Genomic DNA, 12759 nt, shown 5'->3' on the forward strand with positions numbered 1-12759 from the left:
CATGGGTTTTTGACATGTTTAATAATGACTGTAGCAGCACTTATCTTACCGATGTTCCCCTCTATAGACACCCGCTTCACTCGAGCTGTTCCATGTAGAGTTGATGCAGTATTTGAACTTAGTAACCGTGGCGTCCCTGCCATGTTGGCCATGCTAAACAAATGACTTGCACTGACAATAACCGACTGTCCGACACGTCTGCAGCTTAACTCGCGTCCCTTCCACTGTTGCGGATGATGCACGTTATAAACAGATCCGATGTGTCTAATTGAACATACTTGGGGTTTAACTCTGGAAACCAAGCTGGACAAAGTGAATCGATAACACAAGGAACACATTATGGGATGTCTGCTTTGCTTGCATGTGAGTGCTGGCTAAAGTTGGTAAATTAGGTAACTGAATGGCTCACCCTCTATGTGACGTCTGCTATTAATATATATCATGCGATCATCAATTAATAACAGTCTACTCACTGGTTCCTTTCGCACATGCGCTACACTGTGGGACGGGAGGCGTGATCATTTTTATACAACTAGATTACCATTAAATAAGACGCGTAGGGGGTCTGAGCAGTGTTCAGTCAGCAAATATAACGGAGCAAATATAAGACTTCCGGTGGACGATCTCTTCAGAATAAGAGTACCCTCTAGAGTAAAAAGAAACCATTGAAAACCATTGAAAAACGGTTCATTTGCACATTAAAACTATAAATTAAGCATTTAAACGAAGCTATATATCACATATTATGTTTCTGTGTAACAAAAACGGATTTAAAACATTAATTATTTATCTAAATTGATAGATGCTGTTCAAAGGAGTGCATAGCCTATACAAATTGGACACTGGACAGGAGACGGTGCTTAGTGCCGGAACTTCTGAGGTACGCACGCGTTCGGGGAGACCCCCTCTACACAGCCACACTCTCCGCTAAGCGGCACTAAGGTGTAAAAAAAAGTGGCGGGCCGTCCAGTGAGGTCAAGGGTCAGAAAAGGGCCCTTTTCAGTGCATAGCCTATACAAATTGGACACTGGACAGGAGACGGTGCTTAGTGCCGGAACTTCTGAGGTACGCACGCGTTCGGGGAGACCCCCTCTACACAGCCACACTCTCCGCTAAGCGGCACTAAGGTGTAAAAAAAAGTGGCGGGCCGTCCAGTGAGGTCAAGGGTCAGAAAAGGGCCCTTTTCAGTGCATAGCCTATACAAATTGGACACTGGACAGGAGACGGTGCTTAGTGCCGGAACTTCTGAGGTACGCACGCGTTCGGGGAGACCCCCTCTACACAGCCACACTCTCCGCTAAGCGGCACTAAGGTGTAAAAAAAAGTGGCGGGCCGTCCAGTGAGGTCAAGGGTCAGAAAAGGGCCCTTTTCAGTGCATAGCCTATACAAATTGGACACTGGACAGGAGACGGTGCTTAGTGCCGGAACTTCTGAGGTACGCACGCGTTCGGGGAGACCCCCTCTACACAGCCACACTCTCCGCTAAGCGGCACTAAGGTGTAAAAAAAAGTGGCGGGCCGTCCAGTGAGGTCAAGGGTCAGAAAAGGGCCCTTTTCAGTGCATAGCCTATACAAATTGGACACTGGACAGGAGACGGTGCTTAGTGCCGGAACTTCTGAGGTACGCACGCGTTCGGGGAGACCCCCTCTACACAGCCACACTCTCCGCTAAGCGGCACTAAGGTGTAAAAAAAAGTGGCGGGCCGTCCAGTGAGGTCAAGGGTCAGAAAAGGGCCCTTTTCAGTGCATAGCCTATACAAATTGGACACTGGACAGGAGACGGTGCTTAGTGCCGGAACTTCTGAGGTACGCACGCGTTCGGGGAGACCCCCTCTACACAGCCACACTCTCCGCTAAGCGGCACTAAGGTGTAAAAAAAAGTGGCGGGCCGTCCAGTGAGGTCAAGGGTCAGAAAAGGGCCCTTTTCAGTGCATAGCCTATACAAATTGGACACTGGACAGGAGACGGTGCTTAGTGCCGGAACTTCTGAGGTACGCACGCGTTCGGGGAGACCCCCTCTACACAGCCACACTCTCCGCTAAGCGGCACTAAGGTGTAAAAAAAAGTGGCGGGCCGTCCAGTGAGGTCAAGGGTCAGAAAAGGGCCCTTTTCAGTGCATAGCCTATACAAATTGGACACTGGACAGGAGACGGTGCTTAGTGCCGGAACTTCTGAGGTACGCACGCGTTCGGGGAGACCCCCTCTACACAGCCACACTCTCCGCTAAGCGGCACTAAGGTGTAAAAAAAAGTGGCGGGCCGTCCAGTGAGGTCAAGGGTCAGAAAAGGGCCCTTTTCAGTGCATAGCCTATACAAATTGGACACTGGACAGGAGACGGTGCTTAGTGCCGGAACTTCTGAGGTACGCACGCGTTCGGGGAGACCCCCTCTACACAGCCACACTCTCCGCTAAGCGGCACTAAGGTGTAAAAAAAAGTGGCGGGCCGTCCAGTGAGGTCAAGGGTCAGAAAAGGGCCCTTTTCAGTGCATAGCCTATACAAATTGGACACTGGACAGGAGACGGTGCTTAGTGCCGGAACTTCTGAGGTACGCACGCGTTCGGGGAGACCCCCTCTACACAGCCACACTCTCCGCTAAGCGGCACTAAGGTGTAAAAAAAAGTGGCGGGCCGTCCAGTGAGGTCAAGGGTCAGAAAAGGGCCCTTTTCAGTGCATAGCCTATACAAATTGGACACTGGACAGGAGACGGTGCTTAGTGCCGGAACTTCTGAGGTACGCACGCGTTCGGGGAGACCCCCTCTACACAGCCACACTCTCCGCTAAGCGGCACTAAGGTGTAAAAAAAAGTGGCGGGCCGTCCAGTGAGGTCAAGGGTCAGAAAAGGGCCCTTTTCAGTGCATAGCCTATACAAATTGGACACTGGACAGGAGACGGTGCTTAGTGCCGGAACTTCTGAGGTACGCACGCGTTCGGGGAGACCCCCTCTACACAGCCACACTCTCCGCTAAGCGGCACTAAGGTGTAAAAAAAAGTGGCGGGCCGTCCAGTGAGGTCAAGGGTCAGAAAAGGGCCCTTTTCAGTGCATAGCCTATACAAATTGGACACTGGACAGGAGACGGTGCTTAGTGCCGGAACTTCTGAGGTACGCACGCGTTCGGGGAGACCCCCTCTACACAGCCACACTCTCCGCTAAGCGGCACTAAGGTGTAAAAAAAAGTGGCTAGCCGTCCAGTGCGGTCAAGGGTCAGAAAAGGGCCCTTTTCAGTGCATAGCCTATACAAATTGGACACTGGACAGGAGACGGTGCTTAGTGCCGGAACTTCTGAGGTACGCACGCGTTCGGGGAGACCCCCTCTACACAGCCACACTCTCCGCTAAGCGGCACTAAGGTGTAAAAAAAAGTGGCGGGCCGTCCAGTGAGGTCAAGGGTCAGAAAAGGGCCCTTTTCAGTGCATAGCCTATACAAATTGGACACTGGACAGGAGACGGTGCTTAGTGCCGGAACTTCTGAGGTACGCACGCGTTCGGGGAGACCCCCTCTACACAGCCACACTCTCCGCTAAGCGGCACTAAGGTGTAAAAAAAAGTGGCGGGCCGTCCAGTGAGGTCAAGGGTCAGAAAAGGGCCCTTTTCAGTGCATAGCCTATACAAATTGGACACTGGACAGGAGACGGTGCTTAGTGCCGGAACTTCTGAGGTACGCACGCGTTCGGGGAGACCCCCTCTACACAGCCACACTCTCCGCTAAGCGGCACTAAGGTGTAAAAAAAAGTGGCTAGCCGTCCAGTGCGGTCAAGGGTCAGAAAAGGGCCCTTTTCAGTGCATAGCCTATACAAATTGGACACTGGACAGGAGACGGTGCTTAGTGCCGGAACTTCTGAGGTACGCACGCGTTCGGGGAGACCCCCTCTACACAGCCACACTCTCCGCTAAGCGGCACTAAGGTGTAAAAAAAAGTGGCGGGCCGTCCAGTGAGGTCAAGGGTCAGAAAAGGGCCCTTTTCAGTGCATAGCCTATACAAATTGGACACTGGACAGGAGACGGTGCTTAGTGCCGGAACTTCTGAGGTACGCACGCGTTCGGGGAGACCCCCTCTACACAGCCACACTCTCCGCTAAGCGGCACTAAGGTGTAAAAAAAAGTGGCGGGCCGTCCAGTGAGGTCAAGGGTCAGAAAAGGGCCCTTTTCAGTGCATAGCCTATACAAATTGGACACTGGACAGGAGACGGTGCTTAGTGCCGGAACTTCTGAGGTACGCACGCGTTCGGGGAGACCCCCTCTACACAGCCACACTCTCCGCTAAGCGGCACTAAGGTGTAAAAAAAAGTGGCGGGCCGTCCAGTGAGGTCAAGGGTCAGAAAAGGGCCCTTTTCAGTGCATAGCCTATACAAATTGGACACTGGACAGGAGACGGTGCTTAGTGCCGGAACTTCTGAGGTACGCACGCGTTCGGGGAGACCCCCTCTACACAGCCACACTCTCCGCTAAGCGGCACTAAGGTGTAAAAAAAAGTGGCGGGCCGTCCAGTGAGGTCAAGGGTCAGAAAAGGGCCCTTTTCAGTGCATAGCCTATACAAATTGGACACTGGACAGGAGACGGTGCTTAGTGCCGGAACTTCTGAGGTACGCACGCGTTCGGGGAGACCCCCTCTACACAGCCACACTCTCCGCTAAGCGGCACTAAGGTGTAAAAAAAAGTGGCGGGCCGTCCAGTGAGGTCAAGGGTCAGAAAAGGGCCCTTTTCAGTGCATAGCCTATACAAATTGGACACTGGACAGGAGACGGTGCTTAGTGCCGGAACTTCTGAGGTACGCACGCGTTCGGGGAGACCCCCTCTACACAGCCACACTCTCCGCTAAGCGGCACTAAGGTGTAAAAAAAAGTGGCGGGCCGTCCAGTGAGGTCAAGGGTCAGAAAAGGGCCCTTTTCAGTGCATAGCCTATACAAATTGGACACTGGACAGGAGACGGTGCTTAGTGCCGGAACTTCTGAGGTACGCACGCGTTCGGGGAGACCCCCTCTACACAGCCACACTCTCCGCTAAGCGGCACTAAGGTGTAAAAAAAAGTGGCTAGCCGTCCAGTGCGGTCAAGGGTCAGAAAAGGGCCCTTTTCAGTGCATAGCCTATACAAATTGGACACTGGACAGGAGACGGTGCTTAGTGCCGGAACTTCTGAGGTACGCACGCGTTCGGGGAGACCCCCTCTACACAGCCACACTCTCCGCTAAGCGGCACTAAGGTGTAAAAAAAAGTGGCGGGCCGTCCAGTGAGGTCAAGGGTCAGAAAAGGGCCCTTTTCAGTGCATAGCCTATACAAATTGGACACTGGACAGGAGACGGTGCTTAGTGCCGGAACTTCTGAGGTACGCACGCGTTCGGGGAGACCCCCTCTACACAGCCACACTCTCCGCTAAGCGGCACTAAGGTGTAAAAAAAAGTGGCGGGCCGTCCAGTGAGGTCAAGGGTCAGAAAAGGGCCCTTTTCAGTGCATAGCCTATACAAATTGGACACTGGACAGGAGACGGTGCTTAGTGCCGGAACTTCTGAGGTACGCACGCGTTCGGGGAGACCCCCTCTACACAGCCACACTCTCCGCTAAGCGGCACTAAGGTGTAAAAAAAAGTGGCTAGCCGTCCAGTGCGGTCAAGGGTCAGAAAAGGGCCCTTTTCAGTGCATAGCCTATACAAATTGGACACTGGACAGGAGACGGTGCTTAGTGCCGGAACTTCTGAGGTACGCACGCGTTCGGGGAGACCCCCTCTACACAGCCACACTCTCCGCTAAGCGGCACTAAGGTGTAAAAAAAAGTGGCGGGCCGTCCAGTGAGGTCAAGGGTCAGAAAAGGGCCCTTTTCAGTGCATAGCCTATACAAATTGGACACTGGACAGGAGACGGTGCTTAGTGCCGGAACTTCTGAGGTACGCACGCGTTCGGGGAGACCCCCTCTACACAGCCACACTCTCCGCTAAGCGGCACTAAGGTGTAGAAAAAAGTGGCGGGCCGTCCAGTGAGGTCAGGGGTCAGAAAAGGGCCCTTTTCAGACAATAGTGTATACAAGTGGCCATACCCTAACCCAATAGTGTATACAAGTGGCCACACAACCCCACACCATAAAAGAATACAGACAGGCTTTGAAAGTTTAAAAAAAGACCTTTTAATTACTCTTTACTAATAAAACAGTGTACAATTTATCAAAAACAGAATATATATAAATACATTTTCCAATATTTGTTTTTAAACATTGCCAATTGTCTTAAGGTGGACTGAGAGGCTACTTTAGTAGTTTAGTAGTCACAGATTTGATCAATTTACTATATGTGTGTGTGTTAATAACAGCAAACATTATTCAAACACAATCATCATGCAAAACTGTAAAAATGTGGAAGTTCTAGGAAGTGCAAACCACACTCAAAAGTATAAAATGGTACTGCGTGCAACGTACCTAAGTGCAAAGATCACTCAAATGTATAATAAACGGGTACAACATGCAATGTACCAACGTGCAAACATCACTCAAATGTATAAAAAAGTATAACATGCAATATACTGAAGTGCAAACATCACTCAAAAGTGCAACACAGCAAACTTAAAGTGCAAACATTGTACACACACACACAAATTGATCAATAGATAGATGTACGTATATAAAGCAGAACCAGCTCAGTCCAAACATTGCATAGTCCTGTGCTCTAATGTTTGTTTTTAGATGATCACAGTAAGCACAAAGACAAAAGAAAAAAAGAAGAAAACATTTGATTAAATCAAAACCTAAAGGAAAAAAAGGAAGACCAAAATGATGTTCCCTCCTGGTGTCTTGGGAACATGTCAGTTCTGGTCCCTCGCATCCTCCATTTGTGACGTTCTCCTACAACAGACACAACAGAGCCTTTTAGGTAGTTTGTCCAAGATACAGTAAATCACAGTACATGCTTTAACTTTGTACTCAGATAAATATCTTTTTGCCTGACAACTCATGCATAACACAATCTCGCTTTTCACGGTGGCTTTTGAAAGTGTTGAGGCTCACATCAAACAGAACAGCTTTGGAAAACAAACAAGTGAAAATACCACAGCTGCTGCCGTCAGTTTGTTCTATGAAATTGGGACAACTGTGATAACACTCATATCTAAATGTAATACCCATACCTCTACCATACAATGCAAAGTACTGTAATGCTAAGTACCTTTGCAGTGGAAAAAATGCCTTAACCAGGTCTTGCTCATGCACACGTAGTGAATCCATTATCACAACATCTAATACTATAACATCACCATTCACTGTCTTTTTGGTGAAATCTACCGCGATGGCTCCCCAATGGGACTTATTTGCGTTGACGGGCAATATCACCAACTCGTAGTTCCACCAATTGCGTGATGCTCGTGGTACATCTGGGAGGACACTGATGTCATCACACCAAAAACTCTGTAACTGTTGGCTTACAAAAGTGCTGGGACAAATAAATGCATTTTTTTTTCTTTCAACACTCGAAAGCAAGAGCTTATGGTACTCATCGATCATCTTATCACTCAGCCACTCGTTATTCTCCACAGCTGCCGTTGGAATGGATCTCCCTTTTCTAGCCCTTGTCTGCTTGTGTAGTTTGCATCTGTCTGTGCATTTATGTTTTTGTTCGACCTGCTGAAAGTTGATTAGTTTCACACTATTAGTTTTCTCGTATGACACGACAAAGCAACTAGCTGTGGTCAGTATTTTTAGCATCAGCTCAAAGGTATAGCCTGCTGTGTCATTGGATGCTTTTGTCATGATATGCCATTGCTGGTCTTTACACGTGTACAATGACACATATGGTGACTTGTCAAAAAATGCACAAATGCTGGACACAGCATAATCATTTTGGTGGTACAGACAGGAGAGAGTGAACGTTTTGGGAATTTCTGCACCAGATCTTAGCAGGAGAAGTAAAGTCTGTGGGCTGTGAATTACTTGATAGGTTGATAAGCTTAAGTCCTGCTTACATGTTTCACATTGGTCAAGTTGAGCAGAACATATTTTGGCAACTGTGTCCAAGATGCCTTTTTGTGACACTTCAAGTGGCTGCTCTATGAGTTCTGATATGTTCTTTCTAGATGGTACGGCCTGGTCACCACATTGAGTACAAATATAGCGACCAAGACTTTTAAGGCAAAGCAGGTCATTTCCAAGGAAAGGAGCCCCAAGTGTGTCATTCACAAAGCTGTTTAATATGTGGTACACGTCTGTCATAGAAAATTGCCGAGACACTAATGACACCACCTGAGTGTTGGCAAGTTTCTCAAGCGCTCTTTTAAACAATGCTGGGGACTGCGCTGCTGCTGCTGCTGCTGCAAGCCGTGTGTGACATTTTTGGAAAGCAGATGTCTGTTTTAGAAATGTTAGTATTGGTAATGGTATGGCTTCACACATATTGTGATTTGGTCTTTCATTGCAAAAAAACACATCCACACCATGGCCAATATCTTCCAAATTGTCCTCTATTGTGATAACAGCATTAAGTGATGCATCATTACATTTCACATAGAAATAAATGTACCCATGTGGTTTTGCCAATTGCAATGCATTTGCTGGTTGAAGGATGTCTATATTTGTATCATCTGCTCTAATTACAACATTGTCATAAAGCAAATGTGCCCAGAAGTGTCCGGCTTTGGCCACTGAGCCTACATGACAAATGATTGAGCCCAACTTATACTTAATTTTACTGCTGTCACGAATGGGAATTTCGATTATATCAGATGGGACTACAGGCGTGTGGAGCACCGTCCCACCATTATCAACACGGGACACAGAAAGAGTAATGACATCAGGAGCATCAATCCAACATATTTGTCTCTTCATTTCTGAACCACATGCTGTACATCTCTGTTGACCTTCACCTTCCATGATTGTGTGTTCGAAAAGAGAATTGAGGGACTCACATTTCTGTGTCAGCGGTAATGCAAAAACAGTAGGCGCGCATGAAATGCTTTCAACTTTCGATGCACATTTTTTACAGATGTCTGTATGTTTTGCCATAGCAGTTGTTTGGACACTACAATCATGCAACCAGATTAATAATTTGTGTATCAAATCTAGTGGGTCATTGTGCATTGACAAGGACAACGCTGGGATGCTCTTGACTAATTCTTGAGTGACACCATGGATTGTTTTAGCATCAAATGTGTGCCCTGGATTTTGAAAAAACGCTTGGATGAGAGCTGCTAAATTCCCTGGCATTGATGACATCGCAACCATATAAGTAGGTGTCAACTGTTTCAATTTATCTTGTACTACTTGCAGATGCAGTATCGATTGTAGGGTTGCATTTAGCCAACAATTACTCTCATTATTTGCAAACCTGCATATACTATTGCATATTTCCTCATTTGTGCCTCTGTTTTGTGCCTTTGTTTTGTCTGGCACACTTGCTGAGCTGTCATTTTGTAAGAAAATCTTTGAATTTGCTTGTGGCTTATTTTGATAAGAGCGTCTCAGCTGTGGCGGCAGAGTTCTCTTTTTGTTCCACTCTTCTACAGGTGGTGGGTGTGGACGCTGTGATGCCTGTGATATCCTGTAGCCTACTTTGGCAATGAAATCTATGGCTGACTGCTTGTATAGTGAGCGTATGCGCTGTATACATTCGTCAATTCTGTGTTTCTCATTTCGTAAAAGCAACACTTTTGTGTTTTTGAACATGGCCTCACTAATAGCTGTGCTTTTCTTACCATGGTTTATTTGTGCAGCATAGGCTCCAGAGAATCGCTGCAAATCACCTGAGAGTAGATCTGACCATATTGGAATAGTTGGGAGGAAGTTTGAGAACAGTTTGTTTAAAATAGTTTCTCCATGGTATTGATTTTCACCTGTGTCATTGCTGGTTTTAATTGTATTATTGGCTGTAGCCCTTAGTTGTTCAAAATAGTCTTTGAAGGGAGATGTACCTTCACAAACATCAGCAGTCAAGTCAAATATATCATCAACCGCAGTGTCATATGAATTGTCTTGTCGATCATGCTCTTTATCAATAATTCCTGCAATTCCTGGCAGCTTCTGTGTTTCATCCTCAATGCGGCCAAGACTAGCTGCCACCTCGCTGGAGTTCCTTTTGCTACCAAGTACAATACAAGCAGCAGATACTATATTACCTGCTTGTTTCAGTGTTTTGGCATTAACTAAAGCGCTGAAGATGAACATAGCCAACTTAAACCTACAATCTCTAGTATTGTACTGTTGTTTGCAAATGTGACTTGCCTGTTTCATCAGATGACTCTTACATGCTCTTATGGTACAAAAATTCAAATCTTTGCTATCTGCCTTTCCATTCACTATTCTCCAGCAGCGTAACAAGTACATTTTCATGCTATCTCCATTGAAGATATGCATACTGGCTTTCAAAAGCACTATGGACCTATCACTATTAATCTGCATGGGTGTTGTGTTGGCACCAAATATCTCCTTCTCTTTGCACCTCAATTCCGTGAGGAGCTCCTCTACAGCAGTCTGGGTGTGTTGTTCACTGATCATAAATGCTACAGGAGTTGAAGCGGACGAAGTGGATGAACTTACTACAATCTCATAATACAAAATCCTTTTCTTTGTTAGTTTACTCTTAATGATTCCCCCAGTGGCATCCCATGATGCAGCGCTGTCCTTAATCACATCGTGCCACAGTCTCACTCCTGCTTCACTAAAACATATAACCTTAAGGGGACTAACTTTAATAAGTTGAATGAATCCTTTTACAACTACACTTTCTGTGTCTTCATCTTCCCAGTCAGCTTTCAGTAGGCGCAGAGCTGTAATCTCATCATCATTCATCCAGCTTAGTTTGCGATGTTCATGTTTGACCTTTCTAAACGGAGCGGAGTCTCTACCCACTCCACTTCGATTACCAGCTATTAAAGACCTAGGATCTGCCTTTCCTACTGCATCGACGTAAGCACAATATGGCGATTTGTCCTTCATTGATATCCCTAACTCCTTACGTTCTTGGCCCCTAATATATCTACTTCTCAATCTGTCCTTTGTGTGATATAGGTTGCCAGTGTAAACTATATGAAATATGCCCTCTTCGACTGAATGGAGAAGTATTTTGAAAGTCATCTCACATGAAGTATGCCGGCAGGAGCCATTGATCGTGAGACATGGCTTGTATGTTTTTCTGGTGGTAGCAATAGAAAAGTTGTGATTAGCAAAACGTATTATACAGTAAGGATTTGATTCCTTCAGCTTTCTGGCAAATAACTCTTGCCATTCAAACCTCGTAAAATGTTTACTTCCTTTGGGTCTGTAGGAGTGAAACATTTTCCAATCAGAAGCCTGCAAAGTAAAGCTAGCAGGTTCAAGGGCATCGTGTTTGAAGGGTCCTAATGTTGCACCAGGTCCCATGACACTCTGAACAGTACTAATATCTAGAGTCTGCATTTGTATGTCATCCTGTTCATCTAAAGGGCTCTCACTAAGTGCATAGGCGTGATCTACCGGTATTTCCACAACAAGAACTTCATCTACAGGGCTCTCATGAAGTGCAGGAGAGTTATTTATTTCCACAAAAGGCTCTTCGTCTTCGTCAAGAAGTGCAGGGGAATGGTGATCTATTTCTGTGATGTGATTGTGATTTGTATATATATATATATATGTGTACATACACACACTTGAAATATATTAGTCATCTTTTGTTTTAAGAAACATATATATGTGCCCTAATTACTAATACCACATCACTAAGTAATGTTTTTCTTTATAATTTAACATTTTTACTTTGAAATGTAGTGACATTTAGTGAAAATGACCATTTCCATTTTAATGTGCTTAATTTTTTACACACACACACACACGCACGCACACACACACACACACACACACACACACACACACACACACACACACACACACACACACACACACACACACTCACATATATATATATTATTTACTCTTTACCCAATGCTGCAAAGTTTGCCTAAAAAAAACCCTTACTTTACAACCTTCTAATCAGCTGTGACCTGCTCAAATCCCCTGCTCATTATAATCACAGACACGATACCGGCAGCATAATTAGAAATAACAGATTTTTTGTATATACATTTCAACAAAACATTTTAACATACTGTACAACAAGATCATTGATGCACTAACCTAACAATCAAATATTCACAACCTCTGTAGAAAATATAGGTTTAGTGTGTGGACTACAGTGGCTGGATTCAGACAAAACTGTTTTTTAACAACTGTAGTTGTTGCATTGACACACACACACACACACACACACACACACACACACACACACACACACACACACACACACACACACACACACACACACACACACACACACACACACACACACACACAACTGTAGTTGTTGCATTGACACACACACACACACACACACACACACACACACACACACACACACACACACATATACATATACATATACATATACATATACGTATACGTATATATATATATATACATATATATTATATTCAATGGTATTTGGGCTTTGTGCTCTAAAGAAATTGAGGGGAAAAAACACCATGCCATGACAAACACACACACAAACACACACACACACACACACACACACACACACACACACACACACACACACACACACACACACACACACACACACACACACACACACACTGTATTGTATTGTTAAATATGTTTATAAACCCCCCACATGTTACACCTGTACAAGCTACTATTATTATTTATAGAAAGGGGATTGCCATCTTTGGCATTCCAATTTAAATCTGAAACCTGTTTACAGTCTAATCACAGTGGTTAAACATGGGTGTATGGAAAATGTGCTAA

This window comes from Gymnoscopelus braueri, assembly GCF_963280865.1.
Source record: "Gymnoscopelus braueri genome assembly, chromosome: 24".
Lineage (NCBI taxonomy): Eukaryota > Metazoa > Chordata > Actinopteri > Myctophiformes > Myctophidae > Gymnoscopelus > Gymnoscopelus braueri.